Raw genomic sequence first — 12,549 nt, 5'->3', positions numbered from 1 at the left:
ACCTTGCCTGTCGTCTTCTTAAACATTATATTCTTAAGCCAAGAACAATGCCTGACACTGTTCAACTCATGGCCTTCGAAGGTCAAATGCAACAGATAACCTGTACAATTCTCAACAGACCCCAAACCTTTCAATGCCCTCTTCAGAGGCATCCCATCAGGTGTCCCATGTCCTGACAGGAATGTGAACTTGAAAACGACGGAACCCATACAAGCGATGCCTCCACTGTAAACACAGCTCAACTCCAAGATGACCATTTTCCAATAAAACTAACATAACTGGCAGGGCGGGGTTGGAGAGCACGAAGCCTTGTGCTAGCCCAGCTCTTTGCTGTCCTGCGCGGCGTTCTGAGACACAGCCATCCCCTTTGCTACAGACACCCGTCCTCCGGGAAGCAGTTACCGCGTATGTCAATACCCTATGCACCTACACTGTGTATCTAAGTAGCTTTAGTTTTGCTATGATTCTCCCACTGGTATCTTGTGAAGTTAAAAGAGCTGTTTTTCACTAACTTCTTTCCTTCCAAAATTGATTATTATGTGTAATAGCATTAGATCCTAATCTAGACTCCAGTGGTAACTGGAGACCCCGCAGTGTCCCTAAATGCTGCTGCGCACTGAGCCGCGGTGTGACCCCAGGATGCGGGTCTCTCCTGCTGGGCTCCTCAGGCAGGCCTGAGCCATGAGTGATGGGGAGACAGAGGGGTCGCAGGCAGACTCCCTGCTGCCTGCCGGCAGTGGGACCATGTACAGAGCATCGCCCCGCTGCCCACTGCAGTTCTCGTGTGAGAGCCGTCTTGTCACCTGATCCTTCCAAGTTTGGCTCAGGCAGATTCTAGAAGGTCTGTGCTGATCTTTCCAACTCTTACAGCACTTGTCTGGTGATGACCGGTTACTCGGTAGCCTGTGGACACGGGAGATTTTGTTTGCCGCCCACCTGGGATGCAGGGTGGTGAGGCCCTCAAACGCCACTTTAGCTACATGTGATCAGGGCAGAAGCAGATGCCACAGCCTCATTAGCAATCATGCCCCGAGAGAGGCCCGCCCGCCTGAGGTCACTGCCCAATAGTCTGGGGTCTGGAACTTGGACCCACATGTGCAGGGAAGGGACCCTGGGCTTCCTCAGCTTGCGGTGCTTTGTGCCCAGCTTTTCTGAGACCTAATTACTGCTGCCAGCAGGGATCCCACTGTCCCCAATGTCCCAGAGGAAGTGAGGCATATTATGTAACCAGCGCTTCAGGACACCGAGCTCTTTCCAGGGGGAATGGTGAATCCAGAGCTCAGAGCTGAGGGGTGAGCAGGGGAGGGTTCCTCCTGCACCCCGACCTTATCGTATAAAAGATGACGATTTACTCCAGGCTTCAGGAAAAATTCGGCAGACTCAGAACTCACCTGTGCTTCAAACTGCTCCATTGTCAGAACACAAGCCTGGAGGGCTTAAGCTTAGGCCAAGGAAACGGGCCCTGGTCTATAAAGACAGCCCAGAGCGGGGTTGAAGAGCTGCCACTGGGCCTAAGGACAGCAAGAGCAAGGAAATGCTAGCCTCTCACAGACACGCACTTGGATTCCTCACGAAAACAATCGACAGCAAGTGAGCTCACAGGGCCCAGGCTGCAGCTGCACCTGAGCCCCGCACAAGCAGTCGGCTGGCATGTCTCAGTGGCAGCAGCGCCAGCGCCATGTGTCTCCCTGTGGGGGAGGGAGCAGCACCGAGAGGACGGAGGCAGAGGCCCCAGGAGTTGCTGCTGCCCAGACTGACAGGCAAGCAGGACAGACTCTCAGGCCAGGCAAACAGAACTGCAAGAAAAGTCCACCTCCCAACATGGCATGGACCCTGTCCCAAAAGTCCTCCCACGGAGTTGTGACACTGTCTCCTGCTGGGTCCTTCTCGGGCTAAAACAGTGGTTCTTGAGTGGTGAGTCGTCACATGAAAAAGTGATTATTTCACCGAGAAGCAAAGAAGTTTAATTAAAAGCAGGATACCATTTCTGGATACCAAAATAAAGTAACCAGTAAACAAGTTTAAGAAATAACAACAAGCAAAGTGAAAGAAAGTGGAGAGATCTTTGCAAACATGGTTGCTTGTGAAAATAAAAATTGGTTCACCCTTTCAGGAAAGCACCTGCCAATGTTTAGAGTAATATTTAATACAGGCTTCTAAGACTGACATGTCTTCCTTTCATTAGAAGAAAACAAATGCTCTAGACACCCCGATTCCAGGCTGGGCCCCGCAGCCAGGGCTCGACCACGATTTCGCTATCGCTGGGCCCGCAGGCGGTACAGGGAAGGAAGCGGCCGGCTCGAGGCCGCACCCCACGCAACAATGGACGTCACTATTATATTTCCAATAGTAACATTCTCTTCACGGATAATTTTCAGGCATGTTCTTAAAAGTGCTAAGTGATATTAAATAGAGGCTGAAAAGAAAGGCTATGAGGAGCCCAAGCTGCTCAGCCCCCTCCACTCCCCTGCCCTTGCTGGGAAGAAAGGGGACTGCGGGTGGAGAGCATGGCCGCTGGCTGAGTGGCCCTGAGCTCAGACAGCTGCGGGCTCCGCCTCCCGCGCCCTCCTGCTGAGCCCACCGGGGGCTGAAGAGCTGGGGGGCAGGTGGGCGAGCGCCCGCAGAACCTGCAGTGCCCTTGGCCTGCGCAGGGCACGTGTGGACGGCCCCTGGGTGCACTCCCCACGGCTCAGCCACCGGGAGGGATGTGCCACAACTACCGCCTCAGAGGAAGGGTGAGGCTTTCCCAGAGCTGCTGCGCCAGGACACGGTCCCCTGTCCTTCTCACCATTTCCTCTGCCAGAGAGGGACTGGGGTGAGAGCAAGCCCAGAGCAGAGTCCCTGTGGGAAGCAGGGAGAGGGAAATACATTAAGAGGGAGCTAAGGAGGAAGGATAGAAGAGTGTAACATCTCAGGAAACCCCAGGAGCTTTCCGTTACAAAATAGTTTCTAGCCTTTCGAATAAATCTTGCAACAAATGGGTCTCCTGGCAGGTGATCCAGCCGGTGGAGAGTAGGTGAGTCCGAGCTACCCTGTTTCCCTTCTGTTGCCTGCGCTGTTGGTGTCATATCCACGGGGTAACTGCCAAGTCCAATGTCCTGAGGATTCCCCAATGTTTTCCTCTAAGAGTTTTATCATTTAGCTCCTAAGTTTAGGTCACTGATCAATTTTCAGTTACTTTCCGTCTATAGTCTGAAGTAGGGTCCGCCTGTTCTTTGGCATGTGCATGTCTCCTTTCCAGGTGCCCTTCCCACTGACTGGCCTTGGCGTCCTCGCTAGAAGTCCAGGGACCACAGAGGCGAGCGTTATTCCTCTGCTCTCCCCTCGACGCCATCGTCTACACGTCTGTCCTTACGCCTGTCCTGCACTATCTTAATCACTGTAGCTTCGGGGAAAGTTCAAAGCCAGGAGGTGTGATTCTTCGTTTGTTCTTTTTCAAGCCTGTTTTGGCTACTTGGGAGCCACTCGGATTCCATGTGCACTTGAAGACTGGCTTCTCCACTTCCCTGGCAAAGGCCCGTGGAGTCTGGAAGAGCTTGCCCTGTGTCTGCAGGTCTCGGCAACGCTGGGCCTCCCTGTCCGGGGAAACGTCCTTCCAGCCGCGCTTAGTAGTGTTCAGCACATGTGTCTTTCACCTGCCCGGTGGGATTCGCTCTTAAGTGCTTAACTCTCTTACATGCTGCTGTAAGGAGACTTGCTCTCTGAACTTCGTCGGCCGTTCATTTCCCTACTGCTGTTCAGCGTCCACGCCCTGGTCTGAAAGGGCAGGCCCAGTACCTACCCCACCGAGGGCTGCGACAGGGATGGCGGGCGAGGATCTACAGGAGCAAAAAGGGCCACTGAGTGCAGACCTGGGGCCCATCTGCCTCGGCTAGAATTCTGACTGACATTAACTAGCTGTGAACCTTGGGGACATTATTTAATCTTTCGTGCCTTAGTTTTCTCATCTGTAAAATAGACCTAAAAACAACACCTATCTCATAGGGCCATGAAAGGAATAAATGAGTAAATACATTTAAAATAGAGTCCAGCATATGGCAGGAACCTTATAAATGATCATCACCCTTCCCGCCTGAGTTACCATGACAGCTTGCTCGTTTACTTTCTCTCCCCTGCGATCCTACTGCCCATTTTACTCACTACCTAGAAATCAGTCTAAGTCACTGCTGTAATTATATCCTTTCTAGACTTAAATATCTTTACTACTTTTCATCACAAATTAAGCAAGTTCCTAACTTCTAAGAGTTGCACTCGAGAGCTACAGCAACAGTGTTAACTTACGTTTCTTTTTTTTAATCCTCACATGAAGAAATGTTTTTACTGATTTTAGGGAGAGAGGAAGGGAGAGAAACACTGATATGAGAGAGAAACATCGATCAGTTGCCTCCTGTACGTGTCCCAACCAGGGATCAAACTGGTAACCCAGGTATGTGCCCTGACCGGGAATCAAACATGCAGCCTTTTGGTTCATGGAACGACGTTCCAACCAACCGAGTCACCTGGCCAGTGCCCAACTTGGGTTTCTAGTTGTGCCTCCCACTCCTCTGGAGTGCCTTTAAAGCTGAAGGAGTCACCACTACCCAGACTAGCATTTATGGGGCACAATCTTGGGTAAGAAACTGGGCCCAGATTCCTCCTCTGTAAAATCAAAGTCAGACTAGATGACTCTAACCTTTCCATCCCATTTCATCTAGTGCCTTATACAGAACTGTCGTCTCCCAAGTTAAACCGAATTTGGGCTATTTTATTTGTAAATCTCAATAACATCTGTGGACAAATGACAAATCACCAAAATACTTAATCATAACTTGGATTTGCCAAAAAATTATTCAGTTTTTAACAATGCTGACTTTGGCAAGGAAACAACATTTTTTCATCAGTGAACATTAATTATGTTACAAAATTATTACTAAATGATTAAAAATTTTCTTGAAAGTTGCATCTGATCCCACTGGGCCCCTGCTGTTTGTGTGCTGGGCATAGGAGGAGTGTGACTAGGTGCACTAGCAGCTCCTTGCAGAGAGGCTGTGTGTGAACCAGTGAGAACACTGCCCACATCTCCACTCTCCAGCACACAAGTATGTGTACACAGATCCAGACCTGTTAGGCCCGAAGAGAAAGACGGGAATGGCTGCAGTTACAAAAACCACTCAGGTTTGTTTTTTTCCCCCTAAACTGAGTCTACTGTAAAAAGTGAGCTGAGGTGCTGAGATTATTAGTGGCTTTGTTATTTCTTACAAGACAGTAGAAGTATGTGCCTCAGAGCGAAACTGACCATGGATACAATGTATCTGAGAGCCTCCTCTTGGGAAGGCAGAAAGAGAAACACAAAGTATCTACCAAACAAATCAGAAAAACCTCAATGTTTCCAACTGTATAATATGTGCTGTCAGTTTCAGGTTAATCTTTTCCTGAAGTCCACCCTCCCGCCAGAAAAAGTGTGCTAACTGCAGGGGAGACTTGAATTACTGACCAGGGCCCAGGCTTCTGTGCCACCTACTGTCAATCTCCTTTTAAAGGAGCTAGCTGCAATGGAGGAATCTGTGGATCGAATGCCCAGAAAAACCGTCATACTAGCAGGAAAACTTTTGAGTCCCTTCTGCCAATATTTTCTCCGTTATTTTGGGGATGATAAATTACCTTCACATTACCAAATATAATTTCAAGTTTACCTACTAAGCGTTTCTACTATATAGTAACTATTGAGATAGAAATGGACATTATGATTGTGAACCATTTCTTGGTTTTAGTAATAGCTGCCTACTCATGAAAATAAAGAACATCAAAAAAGAGCACCTGGAAAACATGTTTTCCGTGTAATTATCCATTCAAATTAATTTTGAGATGTAAGCAAATGATCATTTTGCCTCAATTTACTAAAAACAATGTCAAAAACCTACAATATCTATAATAAATGAAGCTTTCAGTGATCAATCCAGTAACTCCACAGCACTTTAATTATCCCACATGTAAAAATTATTTGTTTATATATCTCCCTTCCCCAATGGACTGCACACTTGTTTGTTCCCTTCCATCTGCTTCCCAGAATCCAGTCTAGACCCTGGCATATCATAAGTACTCAGTAAATGCTAGCTGACTCACTGACTCAATGAATCAATATTATATAAGGGTCCAAAATGTAGGATCCTAAGTGTACCACACAAGGGAGCGCTCACCTGCCTCCCAGGGTTTTTTTGCATTAATAAATCTCATTTTCTGTATTAGAGATTCAGAAAATAGTCATGGGGAATTATTTTGATTAGCAGTTAAAATGCAGAGACATTTGTAATATAAAAAGTATTGTTTTAATACCTAACAACTTAAAAGGCTGGCTTTGCTAATGTATGACAATGACATCCAAAGTCTCCCCGTCAGACTCATTAAGTGGAACTGACATGTCGGCTGGGTTTTGCCTTCACTGCAGTGCAGCTTCCTCTGGTCTACGTGGGTGAATCACTCACGCCGGGCAGCACCGACGAGGGAATAGCTGGTGAGCGTACACGTCAGGAGAAGTACTCGCCGCGCCTTCATGGCGTGGGCAGTGTACACCAATGTGGTGTTTTCATCTCTACCTTGGACACCACTTGATTTTAGATGTTTGGAGACAACATGATGCCTAATTTCCTACAAACGCAGGGGATCTAGTGCAGAAAGTCTCCCCTGTGGATCTGTTTCATAACCTTGGTTTGCTCTAACAGCACCGTACAGACCCTGAGGCTTCAGAGCCGGCAGGCCAGGTGCCTCGGAACTGAAACGCTCTCTGATGTCCACATTTCTCAGCTGTTAACCTGAGTTCCTCTGACTCTCAGAAAATTTTATTTATCCTGAGCTACTAATGCAATCAAAGGGAAGATAAGCACGAACAGATGAAGCAAGACTTTAAGTGCCGAAAAGGCAAAACTTCCAAGCCCTATCTGTGCAACCTGAGTCTTTAGTAACAAATGAGCTCACGTTTGGGGGACAGGCGTTCACCAGCACTGACCTCAATGCTGGCTTAGAAAAGTTCTCTATGGTCAAGTCTCACATGGTGATGATGGCCTTTTAAATTAGTACATTCTATGGGAATAAACAGACATTTTCAAAGTGATGCTGCTTAAAGATTAGGAATATGTAGCCAAGTTAAATCCAGCCCCCGTCACACTGCTGACGCTGTGACTTGTCACAGTGCATCCAGGACCTCTCACCACCAGACATAGGCCTCTCTTCTGAAACTAACCCTGGCCTCTGGGGATGACGGACGACAGGCCGGAGTCAATGCTGAGCCCACGCATCTGGCCTGCGGTTCTGGGTGCAGAGAAGCACACAAATTACTCTCTGCTTTGTTCTAACTCCAGCCAAAAAGGAAGAGAAGGGATTTAGTGTAAAATGTTTGAGGACTTTTATCTGTAACAGGAACCAAGTAACAGAAAATTACCACTTATCCTTGCTTAACTAAAAACAGCCAACACAGCTTTTATGTCCAAAAACAAAACAAACAAACGCACCAACAAATCCACATTAAAAGCTGACAAATAAAGGTTATTTCAATTGTTGCTAAAGACTCATTCATTTGCTGTCAGTCTTACTACACTTTTCTCCTCCAAGGGCCCAACTGCTATTCTTTTTTTTTTGGTTAAATATATCTTTATTGATTTCAGAGAGAGGAAAGGAGAGGGAGAGAGAGAGAGACAGAAACATCAATGATGAGAGAGTCATTGATCAAGCCCGCAACTGGGCATGTGCCCTGACCGGGAATCGAACCCCGATTACCTGGATCCTAGGTCGATGCTCAACCGCTGAGCCACGCCTGGCCAGGCATCCAACTGCTATTCTTAATTGTTTTGCAGCACAGAAATTTCCACCTTATTAACAACTCAAACTATAGGTTTTCTTTAGAACTCCCACTATTTCAACTCTTGGAAATGGGGGTTGTAGTAATAGAAATGAAATGTATAAAAACCTTCTTTAAAATATGGAAAAAGAAAAATCTGTGAGAGCCAGCCTTCGAGATGGTCCCAACAAGCCTGCCCTGTGGTGTTCATGCCCTGTGCAGTGCCACCTCTCGTAGTGCCAGGGCTCGCCATTGTGGCAGTCAGGATGCACAGGAGAGCTGGGTATAGAAGAGCAGCTTTGTCTCGGGCTCTGTCTCCCATTCACAGTGACAGTCTCTGGGGAAGCCCGCGGCCAGGCTGTGAGCCTGGGGAGAGGCCTGTGTGGTGTGGCACTGAAGGTCTGGCCAGCAGTCAGCAAGGAACTGGTCTGCTCACAGTGAGCCTGGAAGCAGGTCCCAAGCTGACCCTCTGCTGGCCGATGGCTGGACTGGAACCTCGTGAGAGTCTAGAGCAGAACTGCCCGGCTGAGCTGCTCCTCGGCCCCTGCCCCACAGACTTGAGGTGGTAACTGCTTGTTAAATGCTTTCATCCACTAAGTGTTGGGTGCTTTGTTACACAGCACAGGGAACTAATGTAAAATCCAAATGATGAAGACAGACCTGCAACAAATACGAGATGTTCCAAGACAAAAGCATTCAGCAGAAGGGGACACAGCTTCGAGCTTACTCCCTCAAAACATCATGGGAAGTGTTTTCTATTAATCTAAGAGATGCACTCAGGACAGCAGACCGGAGGAGAGCCAAAGCACCAGTTCTGCAGGAGCAGCTTCCTGTTTTGGTTACTGAGGGGCCACACTTAAAATAGCCACCACATCACAAGCTCAGGGCTTGAGAAGTGATGGCAGGAAGCCACAACAAAGAACCCAAAAGCAGCTACCGTGGACGAGGCCTCCCAGGCACTGGACCTGAGAGAGGTAAGGAGAGGACTAGCCGGGAAAACAAACAGTAAAGTGAGAACCGCACAACCTTGAGCAAGGAGCAGGCCCGCATGGCGAGTCCACGGCTCTCCTGTGTGCCCAACTCGGAGGCACAGGCGGACTTGCTGAAGTGGCAGGACCCTCCCTCACCCAGCAAAGTCCTGCCCACAGCAAGAGTGTGGTGGGCTGCAGAGTCAAGTCAGTGGTGTAAACTGCGGGCTTTGTATTTGGATAAATTTTAACTATACAGTTGTGTCAGGCTGGTTTCACAGCCCCACACAAAGCAAATACGTCAGAGAAATGACATGTGTCCAAGTGCAACTTGGTCGAACTGAGATTCGGAATGAACTACAGAAATCGTCATGGAGTTAGACTTGTGGCAGCAGGGGCCCCAGGGATCTGTCACCGGGACAGGCATGTCTTCACGGCCTCAAATCCTACTGCTCAGGACTCACAGCTCCCATCATGCAGCCCTCTCCTTGGACAGCTGCTCTTTTTTCAGGTGGGAACAGCCATGCTCACAAACATCTGTGGCCAGTCCCACAGGCCTCGCAGTGGCTGCAGGGATGCTGTGAAGGAGCGAATGAGTCAAACCACAGTCAGACTGGACAGCCGCTGAGAATCCCACTCATCTGAGGCTTCAGGGTGTTCAATTAGGTGCTGAGTGGGGACCCAAAGGCACAAAACCAAGGCTCTGTAGGCTGGCAGTTTCTCCATAGCTTTTTTCTGTCTACTTCATCTTTTACCACCATGTCCACATTTTCCCAGAGTTCCTAGCTAGTGCATTAGGGAACAAATGAAATAAAAGGTATAATGTCAGAAAGGAAAAAGTAAAAACTATTTGCATTTGTATTGGTTGATGGTGTACACAGAAAATCCAAAAGAATCGACAGAATTAAAAGTTTGCTGGATACAGGTCAATATAGATTCCCATATACTCGCAACAAAAATAATTAGAAAATAAATAATTAAAAATGTCACTTATGATGATACACTCACACAAAGATCAAATAACCAGGAATGTATCTAAAGAAAAATGTGCAAAAGCTCACCACCAAAAACTATCAAAACACTAGAAACATTTGCTAATACTTAAATAAATGAAGCTAGTCATTAATCAAAAGACCTGAAAAACTGTCAGCTCTCCCCAAAACGATGTACAGATTCATTGCAATCACAATCAAAACATCCTGAAGTTTGATTTCTTGACTGGTAGAAATTGACAAGCTGACTATAAAACTTCTCTGCACATCTGAAGCACCTACAACGGCTTGGGAGTCCTGAAGAACACGCCCGAGGGCTGACACCGCCCCCTGTGACCAAGACCACCTGAGCCAGTCATTCCTGGAACCATGCACGAGGCTGCCACGGGACTCCCCGGGACTCCCCCCATGAGGCTACCACGGGACTCCCCCCACGAGGCTGCCACGGGACTCCCCCCACACGAGGCTGCCACGGGATTCCCCACGAGGCTGCCACGGGACCTCCCCCCCGAGGCTGCCACAGGACTTCACCCCCCAGGTGCCTGCACTTGCTGTGAGTTAACTCATGGTCCCGAGTGTTGGTCTGAGACCCACAACAAGCCCACTTCTCAGTGCTGCTTCACGTGATATAAAAAGCTTACTTACAATGACATCTAATACCCTCATGAATAGTTGTTAAATTTGTGTTGATTTTCTCTTCTTTTCCTGACCAAATTTTCAGGTGACTTCTATGAGAACAATAAGAACTAACATTTTGACAGTCACTGAGTTTAATGTAGCTTCGCTCATAAATACTATTCTTTTTTAAAACATAACTGAGATACCACGTGTTCTGAGAAACCTCACAAGGGCTGATGACAGTACAACGCCTCTGTGAGGACATTTTTCCAGGGAAGAATCTTACTGGGTGTTAGTGGACACACATGGCGCCTGAGCACTGGGACAAGGGGACGTGGCCTGACTGACAGAGAGGGCTGCGCCCAGGCGTGCAGCGCGGAAGAGGCAGAACATCTGTCCCGGCCAAGGGCAGGCAAAGAGCAGAACAAAACTCAGCCACACACTTTTCTCTCTCAACCCGACCAATACTGCAGAAGGAAGAGAGCAGTGCAGACTCCACTGACAACATACAGGAAACAGCGGCGCTGCTTAGGAAGGAACCCCCATACCTACAGCACGTGACCCGAACCCGAAGTGCTCATCCCCCAACACACCCCAACTATTACCCTCCCACCAGCCCACCTGCCTTTTAAACCCTGCTGTTATGTGTTCTGTTTAGTGGACAGTTCAGGCCCCACAAACACAAAGACAAACTGTTCCCACAGACCAGTGCTGCTGGGCCTCCTCCAGAAAGCTTGTTTGATACACTGGAGGTTCCTGCCTGCTCTGAAGCTTGTGGCCTGAAATTCCTTTTTCCTGGCAGCCACTCTAAGTCCAGCAATATTTTCAACATTAAAAATAACTCCCTCACTGCATTACTTGAAATTTCTACAACTGCTTTATTTTATACTCTAATTTTAAATAATCCATTTCCTGAAGAGAAACTTTCAGTTACTAAGCTAGCTCCATCTGAACTTTGTGGCATGAAACGCTGATATGGACTTTTTTGTAGAAATTCTTCATTTGGCCTGGCTGAGGTCAAGAACACCAAATTCAGGACACCGTGTAATTATCTTGCTAAAACCCAGAGGGAGCAGAGTCATTTACAGTAACTCAAGGGTATCTTACAGCATTAAAACTGCTTAGAGGCCACGAGCTTCTAATAAAAACTACAACCAATATGATCCTCAAGAGACAAGTATTTATCCTAATTACTAATTCATCTGGATGTCCTGGGTAAAGTCATAAGAACTCAAATCTAATTTACTTAACTATGCTATCATTTAGGATTCTTCTGTGAATCATGGATTTAAAAAAATGACCATATAAATGTTACTATGAAACACTGTATGTCCTCACACAGCTCACAGGTGGCTGAACAAGTTCTTGAATGTTCCTGGGTTACCTTTAAATAGCTGCAGTGACACAGACACTGTAGAACTACGCTGATGGGGATGGATGAACAGTAAGCACCATGAACTATGAACAGTCTCCTGTGACAGCACATCCTTCTGAATGTTTATTATCAAAAACACACCATCTAAATCCTGAAAACAATTTTCAAAATGTGTTAACTAGATAAACTCATTTCATACTCTGCCTTTCTATTATCTCACAGACAAGAGCGGAAAGACCACTCACACAGGGTGCTTTCAAAACATTGATTTTTTTTTAAAAAAAAGTATCTCTATTGATTTCAGAGAGAGGAAAGGAGATGTGGAGAGAGAGACAGAAACATCAATGACGAGAGAGTCATTGATGGAGCCTGCAACCCGGGCATGTGCCCTGACTGGGAATCGAACCCCGATCGCCTGGATCCCAGGTCAACGCTCAACTGCTGAGCCACACCCGGCCGGGCAAAACATTGATTTTTTTAAATGGTGGTCTGAACATGTGTTTATCTTTAAATTTCCTCTCTGAATCCTATTAAAATGACAAGAAATTTAATGAAGGGGAAAACCTCCAAGAACACAAAGAATAAGAAAGAAGACCACAGGTCGCGCAGCAGAGCTGCCTCTTGCTGGGCATGTTGCATGTCGCGTGATGGGTTAATCCTTGGAACCAGAAAGCCTCATATACAAGTATAGGCACCTGATTTTTTAAAAAGTCACTTTGGAGCAAAAAGGGTAGGTAATTATTATTAGTAGTAAATCAATCAAAATTATACTTTTTTTTTGTCAGA

The 12,549-nt window shown here is 47.1% G+C and overlaps 1 protein-coding gene across 1 annotated transcript in view; it reads right to left on the bottom strand.

The window, feature by feature from the left end:
- The window catches only part of LONP2 (lon peptidase 2, peroxisomal), a 53,210-nt gene that overhangs the window by 8,065 nt on the left and 32,596 nt on the right, over positions 1 to 12,549 (bottom strand). The gene's annotated exons all lie outside the window — the stretch shown is intronic.

Source organism: Miniopterus natalensis, chromosome 18 (genome assembly GCF_054644295.1).
Source record: "Miniopterus natalensis isolate mMinNat1 chromosome 18, mMinNat1.hap1, whole genome shotgun sequence".
NCBI classification, from domain to species: Eukaryota; Metazoa; Chordata; class Mammalia; order Chiroptera; family Miniopteridae; genus Miniopterus; species Miniopterus natalensis.
The sequence above is the reverse complement of the archived record's forward strand: the minus strand, read 5'-3'. Positions and strand labels throughout refer to the sequence as shown.